The sequence below is a fragment of the Oncorhynchus keta genome, unplaced genomic scaffold (genome assembly GCF_023373465.1).
Source record: "Oncorhynchus keta strain PuntledgeMale-10-30-2019 unplaced genomic scaffold, Oket_V2 Un_contig_5252_pilon_pilon, whole genome shotgun sequence".
NCBI classification, from domain to species: domain Eukaryota; kingdom Metazoa; phylum Chordata; class Actinopteri; order Salmoniformes; family Salmonidae; genus Oncorhynchus; species Oncorhynchus keta.
Window position 1 is genome coordinate 45,889 of NW_026288196.1, and position 24,763 is coordinate 70,651.

The following is a 24,763-nucleotide window of genomic DNA, read 5'->3' on the forward strand; positions in this document are numbered from 1 at the left end:
AGAGAATACACAACACACAGAGAATATAGAACACAGAGAATATAGAACATGGAGAGAATATAGAACACAGAGAATATAGAACACAGAGAATACACAATACACAGAGAATATAGAACATGCAGAGAATATAGAACACAGAGAATATAGAACACAGAGAATATAGAACATGCAGAGAATATAGAACACAGAGAATATAGAACACAGAGAATATAGAACACAGAGAATACACAATACACAGAGAATATAGAACATGCAGAGAATATAGAACACAGAGAATATAGAACATGCAGAGAATATAGAACACAGAGAATATAGAACACAGAGAATATAGAACAGAGAATACACAATACACAGAGAATATAGAACATGCAGAGAATATAGAACACAGAGAATATAGAACATGCAGAGAATATAGAACACAGAGAATATAGAACATGCAGAGAATATAGACCACAGAGAATATAGAACATGCAGAGAATATAGAACACAGAGAATATAGAACATGCAGAGAATATAGAACATGCAGAGAATATAGAACACAGAGAATATAGAACATGCAGAGAATATAGAACACAGAGAATATAGAACATGCAGAGAATATAGAACACAGAGAATATAGAACACAGAGAATATAGAACATGCAGAGAATATAGAACACAGAGAATATAGAACACAGAGAATATAGAACACAGAGAATATAGAACACAGAGAATATAGAACACAGAGAATATAGAACATGCAGAGAATATAGAACACAGAGAATATAGAACATGCAGAGAATATAGAACACAGAGAATATAGAACACAGAGAATATAGAACACAGAGAATATAGAACATAGAGAATATAGAATACAGAGAATATAGAATAAACATATAAATGTAGAATACACAGATAATATAGAACAGCGGTAGGCCTGATCACTGACAAGGATGAGACCGCCTATAGGGAGGTCAGAGACCTGACCTTGTGGGGCAAGGACAAAAACATCTCCCTCAACATGATCAAGACAAAGGAGATGATTGTGGAAAACAGGAAAAGGAGGACAGAGCACGACCCCATTCTCGTCGACGGGGCTGTAGTGGAGCAGGTTGAGAGCTTCAAGTTTCTTTACTATTCCATGCAAGAAATTGCCAAGAAACGGAATATCTCATACAAAGGTTGTGTCCTACTCCCTTCAGCGAACAGCACAAACTGGCACTAACCAGAATAGAAAGAGGAGTGGGAGGCCCGGTGCACAACTGAGCAAGAGGACAAGTACATTAGAGTGTTGAGTTTGAGAAACAGACGCCTCACAAGTCCTCAACTGGCAGCATCATTAAATGGTACCAGCAAAACACCAGTCTCAACGTCAACAGTGAAGAGGCGACTCCGGGATGCTGGCCTTCTAGGCAGAGTTCCTCTGTCCAGTGTCTGTGTTATTTTGCTCATGGAATAACCTTCATTTCTCAGAACAAGAATAGACTGAAATCAGGACAAAAGTTTTCAGCTGTGCTAACATAATTACAAAAAGGGTTTTCTAAATGATCAATTAGACTTTTAAAAATGATACACCTGGATTAGCTAACACAACGTGCCATTGGAACACAGGACTGATGGTTGCTGATAATGGGCCTCTGTACTCCTATGTAGATATTCCATTTTAAAAAATCTGCCGTTTCCAGCTACAATAGTCATTTACAACATTAACAATGTCTACACTGTATTTCATTCCTGAGTGACCCTAAACTTTTGAAAGGCAGTGTATAATTTAGAAAACACAGAGAATAAAAAATACAGACAACATACAATGCAGAATACACAAACAATATACAGTTGAAGTCGGAAGGTTACCAAATACATGTAAACTCAGTTTTTCACAATTCCTGACATTTAATCCTAGTAAAGAAGTTCCTGTCTTAGGTCAGTTAGGATCACCACTTTATTTTAAGAATGTGAAATGTCAGAATAATAGTAGAGAGAATTATTTAATTTCAGCTTTTATTTCTTTACAATTACAGGGGCTGAGTCACTGGCTTACTGGTGCTCTTCCATGCCGTCATAAGGAGGGTGCGTCACTTGAGTGGGTTGAGTCACTGACGTGATCTTCCTGTCTGGGTTGGCACCTCCCCCTTGGGTTGAGATCTTTGTGGGCAATACCTGTCTTGTCTCAGGATGGTAAGTTGGTGGTTGAAGATATCCCTCTAGTGGTGTGGGGGCTGTGCTTGGGGGTTATATCCTGCCTGTTTGGCCCTGTCCGGGGTATCATCGGACGGGGCCACAGTGTCTCCTGACCCCCTCCTGTCTCAGCCTCCAGTATTTATGCTGCAGTAGTTTATGTGTCGGGGGGGCTAGGGTCAGTTTGTTATATCTGGAGTACTCTCCTGTCCTATTCTCCTGTCCTATTCTCCTGTCCTATTCTCCTATTCTCCTGTCCTATTCTCCTGTCCTATTCTCCTATTCTCCTGTCCTATTCTCCTATTCTCCTGTCCTATTCTCCTGTCCTATTCGGTGTCCTGTGAATTGAAGTATGTTTTCTCTAATTATCTCTTCTCTCTCTCAGAGGACCTGAGCACTAGGACCATGCCTCAGGACTACCTGGCATGATGACTCCTTGCTGTCCCCAGTTCACCTGGCCGTGCTGCTGCTCCAGTTTCAACTGTTCTGCCTGCGGCTACGGAACCCTGACCTGTTCACCGGACGTGCTAGCTGTCCCAGACCTGCTGTTTTCAACTCTCTAGAGACAGCAGGAGCGGTAGAGATACTCTGAATGATCGTCTATGAAAAGCCAACTGACATTTACACTTGAGGTGCTGCCTTGTTGCACCCTCGACAACTACTGTGATTATTACTATTTGACCAGGCTGGTCATTTATGAACATTTGAACATCTAGGCCATGTTCTGTTATAATCTCCACCCGGCACAGCCAGAAGAGGACTGGCCACCCCACATAGCCTGGTTCCTCTAGGTTTTTTCCTAGGTTTTGGCCTTTCTAGGGAGTTTTTCCTAGCCACCGTGCCTCTCCACCTGCATTGCTTGTCCCAATGTGCAGTTGCAAACCGTAGTCTGGCTTTTTTTGGCGGGTTATGAGCAGTGGCTTCTTCCTTGTTGAGTGGCCTTTCAGGTTATGTTGATACAGGACTCGTTTTACTGTGGATATAGATAGTTTTGTACCTGTTTCCTCCAGCATCTTCACAAGGTCCTTTGCTGTTGTTCTGGGATTGATTTGCACTTTTGCACCAAAGTATGTTCACCTCTAAGAGACAGAACGCCTCCTTCCTGAGCGGTATGACGGCTGCGTGGTCCCATGGTGTTTATACTTGCATACTATTGTTTGTACAGATGAACATGGTACCTTCAGGCATTTGGAAATTGCTCCCAAGGATTAACCAGACTTGTGGAGGCTGATTTATTTGGATTTTCCCATGATGTCAAGCAAAGAGGCACTGAGTTTGAAGGTAGGCCTTGAAATGCATCCACAGGTACACCTCCAATTGACTCAAAGCCTATCAGAAGCTTCTAAAGCATGACATAATTTTCTGAATTTTCCAAGTCACGGATGCAGTTTAAATCCGTTTTGCAAAGTATACCACCCACCACTGTGAATTAGTGTATCCAGGTAAGTCCATGCTTCTGCCTTATCTCAGTTCACCACTGGAATTGTGATACAGTGAATTATAACTCTGCTGCCTGTGACTGAAAAAATCTGTTGAGACTTTATCTCCCTCACCAACTTCAAACATCAGTAAACAATTGTCTATTGGAAAAATTACTTGTGTCAGGCACAAAGTAGACCGACTTGCCAAAACTATAGTTTGTTAACAAGACATTTGCGTAGTGGTGCAAATGAGAACTTGTTCTCAAAACAAGTTTTAATGGCTCCAACAATTGTTGGAAAAAATTGTGATACAGTGAATTGCCAAAACTAAGTGTATGTAAACTTCCAACTTCCCTATTTGCGTAGTGGTTGAAAAACAAGTTTTAATGGCTCTGATCTGGAGGACTCACTAAACAGAGAACATCCCTGGTCGTCCCTACTGCCTCTACACAGAGAACATCTGGAGGACTCACTAAACAGAGAACATCCCTGGTCATCCCTACTGCCTCTGATCTGGAGGACTCACTAAACAGAGAACATCGCTGGTCGTCCCTACTGCCTCTGATCTGGAGGACTCACTAAACAGAGAACATCCCTGGTCATCCCTACTGCCTCTGATCTGGAGGACTCACTAAACACTAATGCTTCTTTGTAAATGATGTCTGAGTGTGCCCCTGGCTATCTGTAAATGATGTCTGAGTGTTGGAGTGTGCCCCTGGCTATCTGTAAATGATGTCTGAGTGTTGGAGTGTGCCCCTGGCTATCTGTAAATGATGTCTGAGTGTTGGAGTGTGCCCCTGGCTATCTGTAAATGATGTCTGAGTGTTGGAGTGAGCCCTGGCTATCTGTAAATGATGTCTGAGTGTCTGAGAGTCTGAGTGTGCCCCTGGCTATCTGTAAATGATATCTTGAGTGTTGGAGTGTGCCCTGGCTATCTGTAAATTATGTCTGAGTGTTGGAGTGTACCCCTGGCTATCTGTAAATGATGTCTGAGTGTTGGAGTGTGCCCCTGGCTATCTGTAAATGATGTCTGAGTGTTGGAGTGCCCCCTGGCTATCTGTAAATGATGTCTGAGTGTTGGAGTGTCCCCTGGCTATCTGTAAATGATGTCTGAGTGTTGGAGTGTGCCCCTGGCTATCTGTAAATGATGTCTGAGTGTTGGAGTGTGCCCTGGCTATCTGTAAATGATGTCTGAGTGTTGGAGTGTGCCCCTGGCTATCTGTAAATGATGTCTGAGTGTTGGAGTGTTCCCCTGGCTATCTGTAAATGATGTCTGAGTGTTGGAGTGTGCCCCTGGCTATCTGTAAATGATGTCTGAGTGTTGGAGTGTTCCCCTGGCTATCTGTAAATGATGTCTGAGTGTTGGAGTGGGCCCTGGCTATCTGTAAATGATGTCTGAGTGTTGGAGTGTTCCCTGGCTATCTGTAAATGATGTCTGAGTGTTGGAGTGTGCCCCTGGCTATCTGTAAATGATGTCTGAGTGTTGGAGTGTGCCCTGGCTATCTGTAAATGATGTCTGAGTGTTGGAGTGAGCCCCTGGCTATCTGTAATGATGTCTGAGTGTCTGGAGTGTGCCCCTGGCTATCTGTAAATGATGTCTGAGTGTTGGAGTGTGCCCCTTGCTAGGTAAACTGTTGTACTATTGAAGATAGTAGACTGACATAGGCTAGTACTTTTGATGTTTGTTAGGCCTAGTCATCTTGTTGGCTGACGAAAAGTAAATGTGGACCGTTATCTTCAATGTGCATGTCGGGAATTGGATAAGGATGCATTCAGTTGCATCCCCAATGTGTCGGTCTTCACTTGTACCCTGTGAGAAAGACCAGATCAGGTGATGGAGCCGTGTGAGTGAAGTGGTCCTTCTGTAGCTCAGTTGGTGCAAAAGCATGGCGCTTTTAAAGGGTGCATTGGGTTCGATTCACAAAGGGGATGCCACCCATGAGGCATTATTAGAATGTTTATGCACACATGACTGTAAGATCAAATATTTGGATAAGCGTCTGCTAAATGGCATATATTATTATTTTTTATTATATTAAGTGCGTCGGCCAGCAGGCAAAGCAGGGAGAAGGGCTGCAAAAGCATGGATTTTTAAAGGGTGCATTATGGCCACACAAAGGGGATGCCACCAGGAAATTTGAGGCATTATTAAAAATGTGTTTGATTTGAAATATGAACCCTGGTAATATGATCAAATATTTTTATTTAACCAGGCAAAAACTGGTCCTTCAGGCAAATACTTATTTACAGGTGATGACAGAAGACCCTGGCCAGGTGATCCCCCCGGACCCTGGCCAGACCCTGGATTCAAACCAGGGACTGCAGTGATGCCCATTCTGAGGAAGACTCTTGTACTGAGATGTCTTGATATCCATTCTGAGGAAGAGGCTGGCTGCGCCACCTGGGAGGCCTGAACACTGGTAATATGATAAAAGAGCAGAACGGTAAGTTATGTTAGATGTGAACACGGGTGATATTGATTGATTTAGGAATCAACCATTCTGTTTTAAACAGGGTGCCTGTGAGAATCATGTGAGGAAGAGGGTTGTGATTTTACTGGTGGGGATTTGCGGTAGTAGTGGTCACCTGGGATGCCCATTCTGGCGGGTGCTGCAACATTGCCCCTCCTGATTCTGCAGCTGAAGAGGCTGGTCCTTCAGGTGATGCCCATTCTGAGGAAGAGGCTGGTCCTACAGGTGATCCCCATTCTGAGGAAGAGGCTGGTCCTTCAGGTGATGCCCATTCTGAGGAAGAGGCTGGTCCTACAGGTGATATCCATTCTGAGGAAGAGGCTGGTCCTACAGGTGATCCCCATTCTGAGGAAGAGGCTGGTCCTACAGGTGATCCCCATTCTGAGGAAGAGGCTGGTCCTACAGGTGATCCCCATTCTGAGGAAGAGGCTGGTCCTACAGGTGATATCCATTCTGAGGAAGAGGCTGGTCCTACAGGTGATGCCCATTCTGAGGAAGAGGCTGGTCCTACAGGTGATGCCCATTCTGAGGAAGAGGCTGGTCCTACAGGTGATATCCATTCTGAGGAAGAGGCTGGTCCTACAGGTGATGCCCATTCTGAGGAAGAGGCTGGTCCTACAGGTGATGCCCATTCTGAGGAAGAGGCTGGTCCTACAGGTGATGCCCATTCTGAGGAAGAGGCTGGTCCTACAGGTGATGCCCATTCTGAGGAAGAGGCTAGTCCTACAGGTGATGCCCATTCTGAGGAAGAGGCTAGTCCTACAGGTGATGCCCATTCTGAGGAAGAGGCTGGTCCTACAGGTGATGCCCATTCTGAGGAAGAGGCTGGTCCTACAGGTGATGCCCATTCTGAGGAAGAGGCTGGTCCTACAGGTGATGCCCATTCTGAGGAAGAGGCTAGTCCTACAGGTGATGCCCATTCTGAGGAAGAGGCTGGTCCTACAGGTGATGCCCATTCTGAGGAAGAGGCTGGTCCTACAGGTGATGCCCATTCTGAGGAAGAGGCTGGTCCTACAGGTGATGCCCATTCTGAGGAAGAGGCTGGTCCAGGTTTCCATCATCATCCTCAGGCTCCACAAAGTCCTAGTTGCTGAGGCAGACGTGCAGCATTCAACCACCTCAGACACAAAGCCAGGCTTCACCTCCAGGCCTTCATGATGGAGCTTCACAGGGTCTTCATTATCCTGAAGGACCACTCCACCACATTCCTCGCCTTGCATTGTAGGTGGCCTCCACTACACCCATCACTGGCTGCCTGTAGGGTCATTATACAGATGGGCTCGGCCAGGCAGAGTAAAGGACTGTTACAGGACCCTGGCGTCGTGCACAGACCCGGGGAAGGCAATGTAGATGAACCTGCACCTGTGGTCACAGATGGCCTGTAGCTGATATGAATAAAACTCTTCATGATCCCACCACTGACCCTGTGGATGACATGGGGCACTGTGGTCCGGTGGACATCAAATGCCTCGGACACAACACGATACGAAGTGTCACTGGCCAGCCAATAGAGAAACAGGAGGCTTCCAAGGTCTGGACCCAGCCATGGTCCTGGTCTTCATGCTGCAAGGCCTCTACCAGCCTGTCAAAAGAGGGTCATTCAGAAGTGGGGCTTGAGGTCAAGGTCGTCTAGGATGGGTACATTGGGATTTAGCAGTAGGGTCCTCTGCCACCAGTTTGTGATGAGAAAAGGCAACTTTACCAAATTGAAACAAAATAAAAAGCTTTCGCATGATTTGGTATGTAGGCCTATTCTGCCATGTGTGTATATTATTGAGTGTAGCCTATAGGCTACACTAAACGACATGTTCTAATATTATATTCCAAGTGCATGTATCAAATTAACAATGAACTTGGCTACATACAGACCAGTCCAGTGTAATAATTGACTTAGAATGTGGCCTACCTACATTTGCATTTTGGTCAAGGAGAATACAGCGCCTCAACAGCGCCCTCCTTTGACCAGATTCCTGTCGTCTCTTCCTCCTTCCAGCCTCGGTCTTCTGAACAGCCAACGGCAGTTCATCATTATAGCCAGGACAACAAATACAGCTGCTAAATATATGTCTAACAACGACAGATGGACAGCAAGGACTATGAGATGTGGTGAGCTGCCGCTGCAGGTAAAGTGTGTGGTATGTCTGTCTCAAGTCTCATACAGTGAACGGTGTGCCGAGTGGAGTCACAGAGGGTTTAACATACTATAACAATGGACACATCCAATACAGATGGAGGAAAACAGTCACAGAGGGTTTAACATACTATAACAATGGACACATCCAATACAGATGGAGGAAAACAGACAGAGGGTTTAACATACTATAACAATGGACACATCCAATACAGATGGAGGAAAACAGACACAGAGGGTTTAACATACTATAACAATGGACACATCCAATACAGATGGAGGAAAACAGACAGAGGGTTTAACATACTATAACAATGGACACATCCAATACAGATGGAGGAAAACAGACACAGAGGGTTTAACATACTATAACAATGGACACATCCAATACAGATGGAGGAAAACAGACACAGAGGGTTTAACATACTATAACAATGGACACATCCAATACAGATGGAGGAAAACAGACAGAGGGTTTAACATACTATAACAATGGACACATCCAATACAGATGGAGGAAACAGACAGAGGGTTTAACATACTATAACAATGGACACATCCAATACAGATGGAGGAAAACAGACAGAGGGTTTAACATACTATAACAATGGACACATCCAATACAGATGGAGGAAAACAGACAGAGGGTTTAACATACTATAACAATGGACACATCCAATACAGATGGAGGAAAACAGATAGAAGGTTTAACATACTATAACAATGGACACATCCAATACAGATGGAGGAAAACAGACAGAGGGTTTAACATACTATAACAATGGACACATCCAATACAGATGGAGGAAAACAGACACAGAGGGTTTAACATACTATAACAATGGACACATCCAATACAGATGGAGGAAAACAGTCACAGAGGGTTTAACATACTATAACAATGGACACATCCAATACAGATGGAGGAAAACAGTCACAGAGGGTTTAACATACTATAACAATGGACACATCCAATACAGATGGAGGAAAACAGACACAGAGGGTTTAACATACTATAACAATGGACATCCAATACAGATGGAGGAAAACAGACACAGAGGGTTTAACATACTATAACAATGGACACATCCAATACAGATGGAGGAAAACAGACACAGGGGGTTTAACATACTATAACAATGGACACATCAATACAGATGGAGGAAAACAGACACAGAGGGTTTAACATACTATAACAATGGACACATCCAATACAGATGGAGGAAAACAGACACAGAGGGTTTAACATACTATAACAATGGACACATCCAATACAGATGGAGGAAAACAGACACAGGGGGTTTAACATACTATAACAATGGACACATCCAATACAGATGGAGGAAAACAGACACAGAGGGTTTAACATACTATAACAATGGACACATCCAATACAGATGGAGGAAAACAGACACAGAGGGTTTAACATACTATAACAATGGACACATCCAATACAGATGGAGGAAAACAGACACAGGGTTTAACATACTATAACAATGGACACATCCAATACAGATGGAGATAAACAGACAGAAGGTTTAACATACTATAACAATGGACACATCCAATACAGATGGAGGAAACAGACAGAGGGTTTAACATACTATAACAATGGACACATCCAATACAGATGGAGGAAAACAGACAGAGGGTTTAACATACTATAACAATGGACACATCCAATACAGATGGAGGAAAACAGACAGAGGGTTTAACATACTATAACAATGGACACATCCAATACAGATGGAGGAAAACAGATAGAAGGTTTAACATACTATAACAATGGACACATCCAATACAGATGGAGGAAAACAGACAGAGGGTTTAACATACTATAACAATGGACACATCCAATACAGATGGAGGAAAACAGACACAGAGGGTTTAACATACTATAACAATGGACACATCCAATACAGATGGAGGAAAACAGTCACAGCGGGTTTAACATACTATAACAATGGACACATCCAATACAGATGGAGGAAAACAGTCACAGAGGGTTTAACATACTATAACAATGGACACATCCAATACAGATGGAGGAAAACAGACAGAGGGTTTAACATACTATAACAATGGACACATCCAATACAGATGGAGGAAAACAGACACAGAGGGTTTAACATACTATAACAATGGACACATCCAATACAGATGGAGGAAAACAGACACAGAGGGTTTAACATACTATAACAATGGACACATCCAATACAGATGGAGGAAAACAGACACAGAGGGTTTAACATACTATAACAATGGACACATCCAATACAGATGGAGGAAAACAGACACAGAGGGTTTAACATACTATAACAATGGACACATCCAATACAGATGGAGGAAAACAGACACAGGGGTTTAACATACTATAACAATGGACACATCCAATACAGATGGAGGAAAACAGACACAGAGGGTTTAACATACTATAACAATGGACACATCCAATACAGATGGAGGAAAACAGACACAGAGGGTTTAACATACTATAACAATGGACACATCCAATACAGATGGAGGAAAACAGACACAGAGGGTTTAACATACTATAACAATGGACACATCCAATACAGATGGAGGAAAACAGACACAGAGGGTTTAACATACTATAACAATGGACACATCCAATACAGATGGAGGAAAACAGACACAGAGGGTTTAACATACTATAACAATGGACACATCCAATACAGATGGAGGAAAACAGACACAGAGGGTTTAACATACTATAACAATGGACACATCCAATACAGATGGAGGAAAACAGACAGAGGGTTTAACATACTATAACAATGGACACATCCAATACAGATGGAGGAAAACAGACAGAGGGTTTAACATACTATAACAATGGACACATCCAATACAGATGGAGGAAAACAGACAGAGGGTTTAACATACTATAACAATGGACACATCCAATACAGATGGAGGAAAACAGACACAGAGGGTTTAACATACTATAACAATGGACACATCCAATACAGATGGAGGAAAACAGACACAGAGGTTTAACATACTATAACAATGGACACATCCAATACAGATGGAGGAAAACAGACACAGAGGGTTTAACATACTATAACAATGGACACATCCAATACAGATGGAGGAAAACAGACACAGAGGGTTTAACATACTATAACAATGGACACATCCAATACAGATGGAGGAAAACAGACACAGGGGGTTTAACATACTATAACAATGGACACATCCAATACAGATGGAGATAAACAGATAGAGGTTTAACATACTATAACAATGGACACATCCAATACAGATGGAGGAAACAGACAGAGGGTTTAACATACTATAACAATGGACACATCCAATACAGATGGAGGAAAACAGACAGAGGGTTTAACATACTATAACAATGGACACATCCAATACAGATGGAGGAAAACAGACAGAGGGTTTAACATACTATAACAATGGACACATCCAATACAGATGGAGGAAAACAGATAGAAGGTTTAACATACTATAACAATGGACACATCCAATACAGATGGAGGAAAACAGACAGAGGGTTTAACATACTATAACAATGGACACATCCAATACAGATGGAGGAAAACAGACACAGAGGGTTTAACATACTATAACAATGGACACATTCAATACAGATGGAGGAAAACAGTCACAGCGGGTTTAACATACTATAACAATGGACACATCCAATACAGATGGAGGAAACAGTCACAGAGGGTTTAACATACTATAACAATGGACACATCCAATACAGATGGAGGAAAACAGACAGAGGGTTTAACATACTATAACAATGGACACATCCAATACAGATGGAGGAAAACAGACACAGAGGGTTTAACATACTATAACAATGGACACATCAATACAGATGGAGGAAAACAGACACAGGGGTTTAACATACTATAACAATGGACACATCCAATACAGATGGAGGAAAACAGACACAGAGGGTTTAACATACTATAACAATGGACACATCCAATACAGATGGAGGAAAACAGACACAGAGGGTTTAACATACTATAACAATGGACACATCCAATACAGATGGAGGAAAACAGACACAGGGGTTTAACATACTATAACAATGGACACATCCAATACAGATGGAGGAAAACAGACACAGGGGTTTAACATACTATAACAATGGACACATCCAATACAGATGGAGGAAAACAGACACAGAGGGTTTAACATACTATAACAATGGACACATCCAATACAGATGGAGGAAAACAGACACAGAGGGTTTAACATACTATAACAATGGACACATCCAATACAGATGGAGGAAAACAGACACAGAGGGTTTAACATACTATAACAATGGACACATCCAATACAGATGGAGGAAAACAGACACAGAGGGTTTAACATACTATAACAATGGACACATCCAATACAGATGGAGGAAAACAGACACAGAGGGTTTAACATACTATAACAATGGACACATCCAATACAGATGGAGGAAAAAACAGACACAATGGGGTTACAGATGGAGGAAAACAGACAGAGGGTTTAACATACTATAACAATGGACACATCCAATACAGATGGAGGAAAACAGACAGAGGGTTTAACATACTATAACAATGGACACATCCAATACAGATGGAGGAAACAGACACAGAGGGTTTAACATACTATAACAATGGACACATCCAATACAGATGGAGGAAAACAGACACAGAGGGTTTAACATACTATAACAATGGACACATCAATACAGATGGAGGAAAACAGACAGAGGGTTTAACATACTATAACAATGGACACATCCAATACAGATGGAGGAAAACAGACACAGAGGGTTTAACATACTATAACAATGGACACATCCAATACAGATGGAGGAAAAACAGACAGAGGGTTTAACATACTATAACAATGGACACATCCAATACAGATGGAGGAAAACAGACACAGAGGGTTTAACATACTATAACAATGGACACATCCAATACAGATGGAGGAAAACAGACAGAGGGTTTAACATACTATAACAATGGACACATCCAATACAGATGGAGGAAAACAGACACAGAGGGTTTAACATACTATAACAATGGACACATCCAATACAGATGGAGGAAAACAGACACAGAGGGTTTAACATACTATAACAATGGACACATCCAATACAGATGGAGGAAAACAGACAGAGGGTTTAACATACTATAACAATGGACACATCAATACAGATGGAGGAAACAGACAGAGGGTTTAACATACTATAACAATGGACACATCCAATACAGATGGAGGAAAACAGACACAGAGGGTTTAACATACTATAACAATGGACACATCCAATACAGATGGAGGAAAACAGACAGAGGGTTTAACATACTATAACAATGGACACATCCAATACAGATGGAGGAAAACAGACACAGAGGTTTAACATACTATAACAATGGACACATCCAATACAGATGGAGGAAACAGACACAGAGGGTTTAACATACTATAACAATGGACACATCCAATACAGATGGAGGAAAACAGACAGAGGGTTTAACATACTATAACAATGGACACATCCAATACAGATGGAGGAAAACAGACAGAGGGTTTAACATACTATAACAACGACACATCCAATACAGATGGAGGAAAACATTGATTGACTTGATTATTCACATCATTCTCAGCAAAAGCAGTATAGTCGTTGTGTGTTCTCAATGGACATTGTTCATGAAGTAAGATGTCTAGATAGTCATTTGTTATGCTAACAAGCTAGCATCAACCTCCAATAGACAGGCGAAGCGAGTACACCTGACTGAAAGGACACCGTACTAAAATGAACTAATAGTATATACTCGTGAAGTATGTAGTATTACAGTATGTTAGCATGGAAACACAGGTCTTTGTTTGTCCTTGGCTGTCCCTTCGATGCCCCCTCAACTGAACCTACACTGCCTTTACAGACTAACTTGCCTCAACTTGATTCCAAACCGACCGACATGCTTTCAATCTCCGTCATTTACATATTTATTTGTTGTCTTACTTTTCGATGCGCTTTGAGATTCTTTGAAAAGTTAAAAGAATGTATTAATTATTATATCTGTAACTCAAGCATGCCTAGTAGGTATACTGTGTTTGTTAATGCTTAGAGACATTTAATTAAGAGGACCACAATGGAAATACCGGTTCAAACTTTTTTGTGTCATCCTCAATTATTTAAAATGGCTTTATCCACGTGAGGTTTTATTGTGTTTTAAATGATCAAATAGATGTATCTATCTATCTTACTACCTACCTACCCACATATCTATCATCTATCTTACTACCCACATATCTATCTCACTACCCACATATCTATCTCACTACCCACATATGAATCCATCTATCTCACTACCCACATATGAATCCATCTATCTCACTACCCACATATGAATCCATCTATCTCACTACCCACATATGAATCCATCTATCTCACTACCCACATATCTATCCATCTATCTCACTACCCACATATGAATCCATCTATCTCACTACCCACATATGAATCCATCTATCTTACTACCCACATATCAATCCATCTATCTCACTACCCACATATGAATCCATCTATCTCACTACCCACATATGAATCCATCTATCTCACTACCCACATATGAATCCATCTATCTCACTACCCACATATGAATCCATCTATCTCACTACCCACATATCAATCCATCTATCTCACAACCCACATATCTATCCATCTATCTATCTTACTACCCACATATCTATCCATCTATCTCACTACCCATATGAATCCATCTATCTTACTACCCACATATCAATCCATCTATCTATCTTACTACCCACATATCAATCCATCTATCTATCTTACTACCCACATATCAATCCATCTATCTATCTTACTACCCACATATCAATCCATCTATCTATCTTACTACCCACATATCAATCCATCTATCTATCTTACTACCCACATATCAATCCATCTATCTATCTCACTACCCACATATCAATCCATCTTACTACCCACATATCAATCCATCTACCTATCTTACTACCCACATATCAATCCATCTATCTCACTACCCACATATCAATCCATCTATCCATCTTACTACCCACATATCTATCCATCTATCTTACTACCCACATATCAATCCATCTATCTATCTTACTACCCGCATATCAATCCATCTATCTATCTCACTACCCACATATCAATCCATCTATCTATCTCACTACCCACATATCAATCCATCTATCTCACTACCCACATATCAATCCATCTATCTATCTTACTACCCACATATCAATCCATCTATCTATCTCACTACCCACATATCAATCCATCTATCTATCCTACTACCCACATATCTATCCATCTATCTATCTCACTACCCACATATCAATCCATCTATCTATCTTACCACGCATATCAATCCATCTATCTATCTCACTACCCGCATATCAATCCATCTATCTATCTTACTACCCACATATCTATCCATCTATCTATCTCACTACCCACATATCAATCCATCTATCTATCCTACTACCCACATATCTATCCATCTATCTATCTCACTACCCACATATCAATCCATCTATCTATCTTACTACCCGCATATCAATCCATCTATCTATCTCACTACCCACATATCAATCCATCTATCTATCTCACTACCCACATATCAATCCATCTATCTCACTACCCACATATCAATCCATCTATCTATCTTACTACCCACATATCAATCCATCTATCTATCTTACTCACATATCAATCCATCTATCTATCTTACTACCCGCATATCAATCCATCTATCTATCTCACTACCCACATATCAATCCATCAATCCATACCCACATATCTCCATCTATTACTGCCCACATATCAATCCATCTATCTATCTTACTACCCCATATCAATCCATCTATCTATCTCACTACCCACATATCAATCCATCTATCTATCCTACTACCCACATATCTATCCATCTATCTATCTTACTACCCACATATCTATCCATCTATCTATCTTACTACCCACATATCTATCCATCCATCTATCTCACTACCCACATATCAATCCATCTATCTATCTTACTACATATCAATCCATCTATCTATATATCTTACTACCCACCTATCTATCCATCTATCTCACTACCCACATATCAATCCATCTATCTATCTTACTACCCACATATCAATCCATCTATCTATCTTACTACCCACATATCAATCCATCTATCTATCTTACTACCCACATATCAATCCATCTATCTATCTCACTACCCACATATCAATCCATCTATCTATCTTACTACCCACATATCTATCCATCTATCTCACTACCCACATATCAATCCATCTATCTATCTTACTACCCACATATGAATCCATCTATCTCACTACCCACATATCAATCCATCTTACTACCCACATATCAATCCATCCATCTATCTTACTACCCACATATCTATCCATCTATCTATCTTACTACCCACATATCTATCCATCTATCTATCTTACTACCCACATATCAATCCATCTATCTATCTTACTACCCACATATCTATCCATCCATCTATCTCACTACCCACATATCAATCCATCTTACTACCCACATATCAATCCATCTATCTATCTCACTACCCACATATCAATCCATCTATCTATCTTACTACCCACATCTCCATCTATCTCACTACCCACATATCAATCCATCTATCTATCTCACTACCCACATATCAATCCATCTATCTATCTTATACCCACATATGAATCCATCTATCTCACTACCCACATATCAATCCATCTTACTACCCACATATGAATCCATCTATCTATCTTCTCACTACCATCTATCTATCTTACTCATATGAATCCATCTATCTATCTTACTACCCACATATGAATCCATCTATCTCACTACCCACATATCAATCCATCTATCATCTTACTACCCACATATCAATCCATCTATCTATCTCACTACCCACATATCAATCCATCTATCTATCTTACTACCCACATATCTATCCATCTATCTCACTACCCACATATCAATCCATCTATCTATCTTACTACCCACATATCAATCCATCTATCTATCTTACTACCCACATAATCTATCTACCCACATATCAATCCATCTATCTATCTTACTCTATCAATCCATCTATCTATCTTACTACCCACATATCAATCCATCTATCTATCTCACTACCCACATATCAATCCATCTATCTATCTACTACTCACATATCTATCCATCTATCTCACTACCCACATATCAATCCATCTATCTATCTTACTACCCACATATGAATCCATCTATCTCACTACCCACATATCAATCCATCTTACTACCCACATATCAATCCATCCATCTATCTTACTACCCACATATCTATCCATCTATCTATCTTACTACACATATCTATCCATCTATCTATCTTACTACCCACATATCAATCCATCTATCTATCTTACTACCCACATATCTATCCATCTATCTCACTACCCACATATCAATCCCATCTATCTTACTACCCACATATGAATCCATCTATCTCACTACCCACATATCAATCCATCTTACTACCCACATATCAATCCATCTATCTATCTTACTACCCACATATCAATCCATCTATCTATCTTACTACCCACATATGAATCCATCTATCTCACTACCCACATATCAATCCATCTATCTATCTCACTACCTACATATCAATCCATCTATCTATCTCACTACCCACATATCAATCCATCTATCTATCTCACTACCACATATCAATCCATCTATCTATCACTACCCACATATGAATCCATCTATCTCACTACCCACATATCAATCCATCTATCTATCTTACTACCCACATATGAATCCATCTATCTATCTCACTACCCACATATCAATCCATCTATCTATCTTACTACCCACATATGAATCCATCTATCCACTCATATCAATCTCACTACCCACATATCAATCCATCTATCTATCTGAATCATATATTACTACCCACATATCAATCCATCTATCTATCTTACTACCTACATATCAATAATCTATCTACCCATCATATCAATCCATCTATCTATCTTACTACCCATATCAATCCATCTATCTATCTACTACCCATCATAATCTATCTATCTATCTATCTATCTTTCTATTTACACCCATCTATCTATCTATCTATCTACAGATCTATCATCTATCTACAGATATATCTATCTATAGATCTATCTATATATCTACAGATCTATCTACAGATCTATCTATATCTATAGATTCATCTATCTACAGATCTATCTATCTACAGATCTATCTATATCTATCTATCTATCTATCTATAGATCTATCTATCTACAGATCTATCTACAGATCTATCTATCTACTATCTATCTACAGATCTATCTATCTATCTATCTATCTATCTATCTATCTTACAACTACTTACTACTATCTATTCAATTCAAGGGGCTTTATTGGCGTGGGAAACATGTGTAACATTGCCAAAGCAAGTGAGGTAGATAATATACAAAAGTGGAAATAAACAATAAAAATGTACAGTAAACATTACACATACAGAAGTTTTAAATAATAAAGACATTACAAATGTCATATTATACACATACTCCGCTCTATGCTTCCTGGCTGATGTTTGGTCACTTTTGAATGCTGGCGGTGTTTTCACTCTAGTGGTAGCATGAGACGGAGTCTACAACCCACACAAGTGGCTCAGGTAGTGCAGCTCATCCAGATGGCACATCAATGCGAGCTGTGGCAAGAAGGTTTGCTGGGTCTGTCGTAGTGTCCCGTGCATGGAGGTGTTACCAGAGGACAGGCCAGTACATCAGGGAGACGTGGAGGAGGCCCTAGGACAATTTTGTTTCTGTCCTTTGACAGCTCTTTGGTCTTGGCCAGTGGAGTTTGGAGTGTGACTGTTTGAGGTTGTGGACAGGTGTCTTTATACTGATAACAAGTTCAAACAAGTAATACATTAATACAGGTAACGAGGGGAGGACAGAGGAGCCTCTTAAAGAAGAAGTTACAGGTCTAGAGAGCCAGTAATCTTGCTTGTTTGCAGGTGACCAAATACTTATTTTCCACCATAATTTGCAAATAACTTCATTATCAAATGTGATTTTCTGGATTTTATTTTTCTCATTTTGTCTGTCATAGTTGAAGTGTACCTATGATGAAAATTACAGGCCTCTCATCATCTTTTTAAGTGGAAGAGCTTTGCACAATTGGTGGCTGTCTAAATACTTTTTTGCCCCACTGTATGTATAGTTTTTGTGTGCTCTAGGGCAACAGTGTCTAGATGGAATTTGTATTTGTGGTCGTGGCGACTGGACCTTTTTTTTGGAACACCATTATTTTTGGTATTACTGAGATTTACTGTCAGGGCCCAGGTCTGACAGAATCTGTGCAGAATATCTAGGTGCTGCTGTAGGCCCTCCTTGGTTGGTGACAGAAGCACCAGATCATCAGCAAACAGTAGACATTTGACGCCAGATTCTAGTAGGGTGAGGCCGGGTGCTGCAGACTGATCTAGTGCCCTCGCCAATTTGTCGATATATGTTGAAGAGGGTGGGGCTTAAGCTGCATCCCTGTCTCACCCTACGGCCCTCTAGGAAGAAATGTTTTTTGCCAATTTTAACCGCAAGCACACTTGTTTGTGTACATGGATTTTATAATGTTGTATGTTTTTCCCTCAATGCCACTTTCCATCAGTTTGTATAGAAGACCCTCATGCCAAATTGAGTCAAAGGCTTTTTTTGAAATCAACAAAGCATGAGAAGACTTTGCCTTTGTTTTGTTTGTTGGTGTGCAGGGTGAACGCGCATTTACGGTAATTTGGTCAAAAAAATGTACATTTGCTCAGTACATTGTTTTCACTGAGGAAATGTACAAGTCTGCTGTTAATGATAATGCAGAGGATTTTCCCAAGGTTACAAATCCCACAGTAGTTTTTGAGGTCAAATTTGTCTCCACTTTTGTGGATTGGGGTGATCAGTCCTTGGTTCCAAATATTGGGAAGATGCCAGAGCTAAGGATGATGTTAAAGAGTTTTAGTATAGCCAATTGGAATTTGTTGTCTGTATATTTGATCATTTCATTAAGGATACCATCAACACCCCATGCCTTTTGGGTTGGAGGGTTTTTATTTTTGTCCTGTAACTCATTCAAGGTAATTGGAGAATCCAGTGGGTTCTGGGTAGTCTTTAATAGTTGATTCTAAGATTTGTATTTGATAATGTATATGTTTTTGCTCTTTATACTTTTTGTATAGAGCCAAAAGACTGGAGAAGTGGTTTACCCATACATCTCCATTTGGATAGATAACTATTCGTGTTGTTTGTTTAGTGTTTTCCAGAAGTGGTTAGAGTCTATGATTCTTCAATTACATTGAGCTGATTTCTGACATGCTGTTCCTTCTTTTCCGTAGTGTGTTTCTGTATTGTTTTAGTGATTCACCATAGTGAAGGAGACTCAGGTTTTCCGTAGTGTATTTCTGTATGGTTTTAGTGATTCACCATAGTGAAGCGTAGACTCAGGTTTTTTGGTTGGACAGGTTTCTGAATTTCTTTCTTAGATTTTTGCATTTCTTCATCAAACCATTTGTCATTATTGTTAATTTTCTTCGGTTTTCTATTTGAGATTTTTAGATTTGATAGGGAACTGAGAGGTCAAATATACTGTTAAGATTTTCTACTGCCAAGTTTACACCTTCACTATTACAGTGGAACGCTTTACCCAGAAAATTGTCTAAAAGGGATTGAATTTGTTGTTGCCTAATTGTTTTTGGTAGGGTTTCCAAACTGCATTCCTTCCATCTATATAATTTCTTAATGTTACTCAGTTCCTTTGGCTTTGATGCCTCATGGTTGAGTATTGCTCTGTTTAAGTAGACTGTGATTTTGCTGTGGTCTGATAGGGTGTCAGTGGGCTCACTGTGAACGCTCTGAGAGACTCTGGGTTGAGGTCAGTGATAAAGTAGTCCACAGTACTACTGCCAAGAGATGAGCTATAGGTGTACCTACCATAGGAGTCCCCTCAAGCCTACCGTTTACTATGTACATACCCAGCCTGCGACAGAGCTATAGGTGTACCTACCATAGGAGTCCCCTCGACCTACCGTTGACTATGTACATACCCAGCCTGCGTAGAGCTATAGGTGTACCTACCATAGGAGTCCCCTCGAGCCTACCGTTTACTATGTACATACCCAGCGTGCGACAGAGCTGCAGGAGTTGTGACCTGTTTTTGTTGGTTATGTTGTCATAGTTGTGCCTAGGGGGCATATGTGGGAGGGAATGCTGTCACCTGCAGGCAGGTGTTTGTCCCCTGTGCTGAGGGTGTCAGGTTCTTGTCCGGCCTCTGGCATTTAGGTCACCACAGACTAGTACATGTCCCTGGGCCTGAAATGATTGATTTCCCTCCAGGATAGAGAAGCAGTCTTCATTAAAGTATGGGGATTCTAATGGGGGGGATATAGGTAGCACACAGGAGGACATTTTTTTCTGTTAAGATCATTTCCTTTAGAATTTCTAGCCAAATGTAAAATGTTCCTGTTTTGATTAATTTAACGGAGTGAGTTAGGTCTGCTTCTATACCAAATTAGCATACCCCTGAGTCCTTCCTGTTTCACACCTGGTAGTTTGGTGGATCGGACTACCAGCTCTCTGTAACCTAGAGGACAACTAGTGGGTCTGTCTCCTCTATACCAGGTTTCTGCAGGATGACAATGTCTGTATTACCGATTTCTTTGGTGAAGTCCAGGCCAAAGGCAGATTACCTCAGGTCTTGGATATTCCAGGATGAGATAGTGAAGGCTTTGTGTTCCATAAAGTGTCCAATGTTGTTGGTCGTGGTTTGGCCTCAGGCCAGTAAGTGTGAGCAGAGCCTGCTGAGCATCTGGTACATGCCATAGGCTTGGGCAGTGTAAGATTGAGGTTATCTATCTATCTATCTATCTATCTATCTATCTATCTATCTATCTATCTATATCTATATATATATCTTACTATCGATCCATCTAACTACCTACCTCACTACATGTCCATATCTAACTACCTGTCTAACTATCTAACTACTTGTCTAACTACTCTATCTCACTACCTATCCTAGTACCTATCTATCTACCTATCCAGAGCTGTCTGATACTATCTATCTTAGTACCTATCTATCTACCTATCCAGAGCTGTCTGATACTATCTATCTATCTATCTATCTATCTATCTATCTATCTATCTATCTATCTATCTATCTATGAGTCCAGAAAGAGACAAGAGGACAGACACGGGATGTTAGACAGAGACTCACCATGAGGAGTACAGTCCCTTAACGGCCTGCTCCTTGTCACCCAGCGGGCCGGGTTCTCATTTACAGGCCCTCCCTCCACACGCCATGAGCACTGCATGTGACCTGGGATCACATGTCTCAAAGTCTCCCCCACCTGGTGTACTTGGCTGTGGGGACCCACTACTGACTGCAGAGCGAGAGAGAGAAAAGAGGAGAGATCAACAAGCCACATCCCACTAGACTACATACTAGCTGCATCCTGTGTGACTAGACTACATACTAGCTGCATTCTGTGTGACTAGACTACATACTAGCTGCATTCTGTGTGACTAGACTACATACTAGCTGCATTCTGTGTGACTAGACTACATACTAGCTGCATTCTGTGTGACTAGACTACATACTAGCTGCATTCTGTGTGACTAGACTACATCATCCCCATTCTGTGTGACTAGGCTACATCATCCCCATTCTGTGTGACGAGGCTACATCATCCCCATTCTGTGTGACTAGGCTACATCATCCCCATTCTGTGTGACTAGGCTACATCATCCCCATTCTGTGTGACTAGGCTACATCATCCCCATTCTGTGTGACTAGGCTACATCATCCCCATTCTGTGTGACTAGGCTACATCATCCCCATTCTGTGTGACTAGGCTACATCATCCCCATGCTGTGTGACTAGGCTACATCATCCCCATTCTGTGTGACTAGGCTACATCATCCCCATTCTGTGACTAGGCTACATCATCCCCATTCTGTGACTAGGCTACATCATCCCCATTCTGTGTGACTAGGCTACATCATCCCCATTCTGTGTGACTAGGCTACATCATCCCCATTCTGTGACAGGCTACATCATCCCCATTCTGTGACTAGGCTACATCATCCCCATTCTGTGTGACTAGGCTACATCATCCCCATTCTGTGTGACTAGGCTACATCATCCCCATTCTGTGTGACTAGGCCACATCATCCCCATTCTGTGTGACTAGGCCACACTATCCCCATTCTGTGTGACCAGGCTACATCATCCCTATTCTGTGTGACTAGGCTACATCATCCCCATTCTGTGTGACTAGGTCATCCCCATCTCTGTGTGACTAGGCCACATCATCCCCATTCTGTGTGACTAGGCTACATCATCCCCATTCTGTGTGACTAGGCTACATCATCCCCATTCTGTGTGACTAGGCTACATCATCCCCATTCTGTGTGACTAGGCTACATCATCCCCATTCTGTGTGACTAGGCTACATCATCCCCATTCCTGTGTGACTAGGGCTACATCATCCCCATTCTGTGTGACTAGGCTACATCATCCCCATTCTGTGTGACTAGGCTACATCATCCCCATTCTGTGACTAGGCTACATCATCCCCATTCTGTGTGACTAGGCTACATCATCCCCATTCTGTGTGACTAGGCTAAATATTCTCCTGCTGTATTTCATGTTGGCTTTTCTCTCCAACAACAGACACCTCTTTGAAAACACACGCTCACAGACGAAACATTTCCCCTAGCAACTGCTTCCTCCTCCCCCTCCTCATCCCTTACCAAGGTTCAAGACTAGAAATGTCCAAGGTTAGCATCTCATCATCCTTACCTGTCATACTGAGTTCAGACAGATCTGGGAACCAGCCAGGACTAGAAATGTCCATGATCGTTAGCCCTGTTAACAGAGGGATGTCCAGCTCCTGGAACCAGCCAGGTTAACAGAGAGATGTTCAGACAGATCTGAACCAGCCAGGTTAACAGAGGGATGTCAGACAGATCTGAACCAGCCAGGTTGTCAGAGAGATCCAGACAGATCTGAACCAGCCAGGTTAATAGAGAGACAGTTCAGACAGATCTGAAACCAGCCAGGTTAACAGAGAGATGTTCAGACAGATCTGGAACCAGCCAGGTTAAAGAAAGATGTTCAGACAGATCTGAACCAGCCAGGTTAACAGAGAGATGTTCAGACTGATCTGAACCACCAGCCAGGTTGAACCAACAGAAAGATGTTCAGACAGACTGGAACCAGCCAGGTTAACAGAGAGATGTTCAGACAGGTCTGAACCAGCCAGGTTAAAGAGAGATGTTCAGACAGATCTGAACCAGCCAGGTTAACAGAGAGATGTTCAGACAGATCTGAACCAGCCAGGTTAACAGAGAGACCAGCCAGACAGATCTGAACCATGTTAACAGAAAGACAGATCTGAACCAGCCAGGTTAACAGAGAGATGCTCAGACAGATCTGAACAAGCCAGGTTAACAGAAAGATGTTCA

The 24,763-nt window shown here is 41.4% G+C and overlaps 2 long non-coding RNA genes and 1 pseudogene across 3 annotated transcripts; 2 read left to right on the plus strand and 1 right to left on the minus strand.

Annotated features, from left to right (window-relative positions):
* LOC127925194 (protein tyrosine phosphatase domain-containing protein 1-like) overlaps positions 1 to 22,779 on the minus strand; it is a 55,001-nt pseudogene extending 32,222 nt beyond the window's left edge.
* Positions 6,362 to 8,641, plus strand: LOC127925196 (uncharacterized). Its single transcript, XR_008120041.1, has 3 exons — positions 6,362 to 6,453; positions 6,742 to 6,777; positions 6,994 to 8,641. It is a non-coding gene; the product is annotated as an uncharacterized LOC127925196 (long non-coding RNA).
* On the plus strand, positions 9,350 to 11,800 carry LOC127925195 (uncharacterized). 2 transcript variants are annotated; one of them, XR_008120039.1, is made up of 3 exons: positions 9,350 to 9,419; positions 9,947 to 10,362; positions 11,663 to 11,800. It is a non-coding gene; the product is annotated as an uncharacterized LOC127925195 (long non-coding RNA). The 2 variants fall into 2 exon arrangements; XR_008120040.1 differs by lacking the exon at positions 9,350 to 9,419 and adding an exon at positions 9,530 to 9,599.
* Positions 22,780 to 24,763: the final 1,984 nt, after the last annotated feature.